The sequence below is a fragment of the Lycorma delicatula genome, chromosome 1 (assembly GCF_047948215.1).
Source record: "Lycorma delicatula isolate Av1 chromosome 1, ASM4794821v1, whole genome shotgun sequence".
Lineage (NCBI taxonomy): Eukaryota > Metazoa > Arthropoda > Insecta > Hemiptera > Fulgoridae > Lycorma > Lycorma delicatula.
Window position 1 is genome coordinate 212,866,913 of NC_134455.1, and position 6,123 is coordinate 212,873,035.

A 6,123-nucleotide genomic window follows, 5' to 3' on the forward strand; every position below is an offset into this window, starting at 1 on the left:
TAGTTCTTGATTAAAGAAATATTTTTATTTTTATTTTGTTGTGTTTTTCAATTATGTATAAAGACAATTTCATTTAAGAAAATAACCTTGTGAAACCACTAACATTTTTCAAACATTAAGTTTTTAAATTTTGCTACTGTTATAACAAACTTTCATCTTTGAAAAATTGTTTTTTTTTCTTATAATAACTAATATTAATAATAATTCAGATTGTAAGCTAACAATATTCATTAAAAAAACTACTTTAAATAAAAAATTTTATAATGTAATGATGATTAAGTTAAATAACCTGTAATTTTGAAAAAAATTTCCAGTCTGAATTTTTAGTTACTTCCTTTGGAAGAAGAAGATAAAACATAAATACAATGTTTTCTTAAGACAACAAAGTACTAATAAATCGAAATATAAACATAACTATACATATTGTTCTAAAAGGAATGGGGTTAAAAATTGTGATATGACAGACCAGACCTTGTAAACAACTATAAAATATTTAATCTAGTTGGTTGAGAGTTAAACAAAAGTACAATGAACTTGTGAAAACTCTCCTCAGGAGCATTTACTAACCACTAACAATAATACCGTGATATTCTTTATTTAAAAAGAAAGGACCACAACTTAACATATTCAAATATTATGAAACTTACAAAATCATTAAATAAAAAGACACCAATCCTAATCTAACACATTTTTTAACCATAATATGTGTATTCCTAACTCAAAGATAACATCATTCACTGAAGATGGCGCAATGACTTTTAAATTCATTTTTAATATTTATTTGTTTATTATGTAACTATTGTGTTCAGGCGCTGATGACGATATTTTGTTGAGCGCCCAGAAATAAAAAACAAAAATGACTGAAAGCATTAAAAAAACAGTGTTAAAAATTCTGAATAATTTTCATTGTCAACTATCACTTTACAAAAACATAGTGATAAAGAATTGCAACTAATTATTTTACAATCTTTAATTTAGAAATAATTTCATTCAAGCAGTTATCTCTTTACTACATTCATTAAATTATTTAAAATCAATATATTAGGTCAGTTTATACAAAATTATTATTTACAAGGTATTTTTGGCATGTCCTTGCAAAATCAAGAGATGGTGTTGATAGTACATTGTTGAGGTCATTCTTAGTTTTCCATATCTCCACTAGGCATATGCACAAAGTTTCAGTCAGATACATTCATAATTTTTTTGTAGACAGTGTTTGAATCGATAAAGTATTATGATTTCTGAAAATTGGATGAAAGAGAATTTTGTGTGGTAATCAAATATTACTTTTTGAAAGGCTTAACCACTGAGGAAACTAAAGCCAAACCAGATAAATGTTATGAATCGCCTCCATCAATTAAAACAGTTTAAAAGTGGTTTTGTTATTTTCAGAATGGTTATTACTGAAACACTGCAAATATAGAATGGGTGTAACATATTTTATGTTAAAAACTATTCGCAATATGGGTGCTATGTTTTCTCATAATTGTGTGAATGAGTAAACATTTCTGAGCACCATTTGGGGCTGTTTCAACATACTCAGGAAAAATTTTTAAGCCATTTTGTAACGGTTGTCGAAATTTGGTTTTATCACTATCAATTTTAACCAAGAAACAGTTAAAACACTCCTTTGCAGTCTGGGAACTTGCAAAGAAACCAAAAACCGTTCCATCAGTAGGAATGGTGATGAATGCTATCTTCTGTCACAATCTTCATTGTCCTTGTATAGAAGAGAAAAATGACCCAATTATAATTTTTCTCAATCTATATAAAAGCATTTTTCTTAACATAATTATTACCTTAATAGATTTAATTTATACATCAAACATAAGAAAGTCAATAAATAATTGTTATGTAATAAATATCAATTCTAATCCTTTCACAAATACTGGGATTCATAAGTCCCATTACAAAAAAAGAAAGATTTTTCCACATTTCTTAATGCAGTAACATGGTTTTTGGTTGTAATAACTCGTGTAGAAGTTTTTTTAAACAAAACTTGTAGAGAATTTAATTTTGAAGAAAATGATGTAAGGTAGATGAATAAAACAAAGAAAGGTTCAAATTTTAGTTTGAAACAGTACACTAGACCAAAGTGCATAATATGTACAAGTTTACAATTGACTAAACGTTAAAAATTAAGTCCGCTATTAAGAAACGGCACAGGAATAGTAGGGAGGCAAGTCATCGTGCTGGAAATATACTTAGCGTCTCAACGCAAGAGGAACATCTTCAAGCAGCTGCGACAATTCTCTTAAAGAAATACTTTAGCATTTAAGCGACCAGGTAATATGAACGGTCCATGCAGCTTATTATGAAGAAGGCCGCACCATAGATTGACGCTAAATCGGTGCTGAAAATTGCTTTCTACCGTTTGATGAGGATTTATTTCTTCCCATGTATATTCACTACGTTGTTGACGGCATCTCGAATGAAATTTGCTTTGTCGACAAAAAATTTGCTTTGTCTGACGCCTAGACTGTGCTGAACTGCATCGATAATAATCTCATCAATAAAAGCGATGTGTTGGGCAGATCATTCGTAGCTGATACGAGTAACAGGTACCTGTTTCCCGAAGATTGCGAAAAGTCGCGTTAATTGTTTTGGGATCCGGAAAAAATATCCTGCGATTCGGAAAAAATATTTCATATTCTACTTCAAAACTTGATATCATCACCATTACCCCCGACCGGGTGGGGGGGGGGGGTCTTATTCTTTAAGACTTTGGGGTTTGGCGTCCCCACGGGTCTAGTCTTTGCAGCTTTTCTTCCCACTACGCACAGAGCTGCAGAACACTTTACACGTACACTAAACCAAGAATACTACATAAATTACAGCATACCCTTATCCAGCTATACAACATTCTATTCATTATTAATTCTTTCACTTACACTCACTCGGTAGTGTTGCGACACCTTACGAAACGCAACCGTAAGCCAAGGTGGAAACTATCGTGCCGATGAGTAGATGGCTCTACGTAGTGAGTCTTCAGGGCACCTGGGCGAACCCAGTTGTATTTAGTTCTAGCTCCAGTACGCGTGAGCTCTGCTGGAGTGGTCCGTTATATCACCGGTACTCGTGGGACCAAAATTACTAGTCCATAAGAAAACACTATGATGGTAGGTGATCAGTCTGAAAAAACCACCAAAAAAAGTCTTGTGAAAAGGCCTCGATCTGCTTTGTCTAAAGAGCTTATCAGTATTATGGAAAATGTGAAGTGACCTGTCCACAGATTAAAAATATTACATTCGTTGTCCGAAATATTCGGTAAGTTGGCTCTCTTCACAAGGTCTCGCTGTTCCTGATCAACAAAGTAATAACAGGATTCTGCTGCTCACCGAAGAACATAAAAAATTAGAGATAAATCGATACTAATTGAAATTTATCATGATGAACAGAGTCGATCTCTCTTACGTATCACTAATAAAAGTTGATTACATGTCAGTTCGAGTAGGATTTTCCAATCCCAACCCAAGGCGATGTTTTAAATGTTAAGCATATGGCCACATTAAAACTTCTTGCTCGAAAATTGCGATATGTGTTCGATGTGCTAAGGAAGGCCACAGCGATACTATCTGGTAAGAAGATGAAAAATGACGTACTGGAACGGTCACACTCAGTTCGCTCCCGAGATTGATAACTTTAATAAAGAGAAGGTAATCCTCAAATTGTGTATAGAGCAGAAACTATCTTTTCTAGCCGCACGAAAAGAATATAAAAAAACAATGAACTGTCGTAACCTGGTTAAACCAAATTTCTCTTTCACCGCCGCGACATTAAGCAAAGCTTCTGCAAATGCAGGTAACCAACAGTATGGATCCTGCAATGAACTAAAAAAAAACCTGTTCAGATCTTATCTCACCAAGTTACTTATATTTTGGCCCTTTGATGCGGACAAACTAACGTTGCGTTTGAGTCTTCTTTCAGTGTTTTGAGCTGTAGTCGAATGCGTACTTCTGCAGTGTAGTTCGATTTTGAATTGAATGCTGCAACGGTAGCATCACTTTCACTTAGACTTGTCAATCTAACTTGTTCACGCGGTATAAGGTACAATTTTTGTTCAGGCACCCGCCTCAGCGCGGCGATAAGATGGCAACGACTCCAGGTGTAAGTCCCTGTGACGAGTAAAGGTTACTTCCGTTAGTCCTACTCGCGTTCTTATAAGAACGAGGACCATAATCCGTGATTTTGTGCCGTAGGTGGCTTGCGTACTGCATTCTATCGATCCAGTAGTGACGAAGAGGTGCATAGAGGGACAGGAGGTCTCCAGATGCCCGTGCTCGCTGCGGGCAGTTGTGATTTTTGTGGGTTTACCCATTTTAGAGCGTAGGGGGAAGACAGCGAGAATTTCGTTAGGACCACTGAGTAGGGAATCTTCGGCCATGAAAGATTTCCTAGAGGTAGCGAAGAAGCCTAGGCGGAAGAGAAAGCCGGAGCCTGTGCCTTCAACTTCCTCGAAGGACAAAACCATCGAGATGGAGACAGGAACACCCGCTCGGGTTAGACAGATCCCTGCAGTAGAGGCATTCAGGAAAGCGAAGGGCAGACCTGGCAGTTCTGCCCCGCTGGCTACAGTAGTCCAGGAGAACCTGGACTACTTGTTTGAGTTCTTGGTCCTTCCCGGCGGCGTCAGCTCAGGGACGAGGAAGACCATTCTTCCTCGTTTGACCAAGCTTAAAGAGGCGTTTTCTGCTGTGGCAGAAGGCTTTGGGATCCTAGCCTCCCAGCCCAAAGAGGCTAAAGCCCTTCCTAAAGTGGTTCAGGCCCCAGTGCAGCCTATTATATACTATAAAACCCCGTTTTATAGTATATGACATTGAACAGAGCCTCTCCGACGAGAAGGTTCTGTCTCGCATCCGAGAATAGAACACTTGAATGAGGCCTCGTTCAAGAAACAGTGCAGGATGATCTTCAAGACTGGCAAGCTTGATGCCCCACGGTATCACGGAGGTTTTGAGTTAGGTGCTGATCTCCAAAAAAAGTTGGTGTCTGAGAGACGAATCTTTGTGGATTTTGCATCCTGTCGAGTCGAGGAATACCTTGATGTGCAGTGTTGCTTTAAGTGTTGTCGGTTCGGCTATAGGGCTAAGTTCTGCAAGTATGCGTCGGTCTGCGCGCATTGTGGTGAGGAGGGCCATAAATGTGACGACTGTCCGCAAAAGAAAGAGGCTCCGTCTTGCGTTAATTGTAAATGGTTGTGCAAAAATCATAGACAGTCTGTTAATAGTAAGGAGTGCAAGTCCAAGTTGAGTTAGGTGAAGTTGTCGAGAAACGGAGCCTCGATGTTCTTCTTCTGCAATAACCGTACGTTGTTAAGGGTTATCTTCCAGGTTTTTCAGGTTGGAATAAGTTTTTCGTTAGTGACAGTAAATCCGCCGTACTATGCAGGAAGTCTTTATATATCGTCTTCATATGGCAGGCCTCTGACACGCATCACGTCGCTGGTAAGCTTGCCGTGGATAGTCGTAACCTGGTTGTCGTTAGTTCGTATTTTCAGTACAGGGATCCTACGGCACAATATTTGGAAAGATGGGATAGCATTGTTAGGTTGGTAGCGGGTCGTCCTTATAGGAGTTGATGCGAATGCCAAATCACTTCTTTGGCACAGTGGGATCACGAATGATGGCGGCGAATTGATCGAAGGTTTTATCGCGCAGAACCACTTTGATGTTTTTAATGTATCCGGTGAATTGTCTACCTTCGCCGGTGCAGTTGGTTTGCGGAGTATCTTTCATGGTACCAACATTGATGTTACCCTTTGTAAGGATATCCCTGATAGGATTTTTAACTGATCGGTAGTCGATGATTGCGAGAGTGATCACCGGCTAATAGTTTTTGAATTGGTAGGTGACTTCGAGGTTTTGCTTGAAATCTGGACGCGGTCCCGTTAGATGACCTGGCAGAAAATACTTCTTCTGCGGTAGTTGAAGCCGCTTAGCAGTCGATTCCCAGAAGCACGGGTCGAGAGAGATTAGCTGGATGGTGGAGTCGGGACTTGACCGCGATGAAGCGGACTGTGGGCCGGCTCAGGAGAGCCGCACAATGTGAGGGTGATCCTGATCGGCGTGCAGTTTTAATTGCGGATTATCGTCGGAAGAGAACCGAGTATTTTCACAAGGTAAG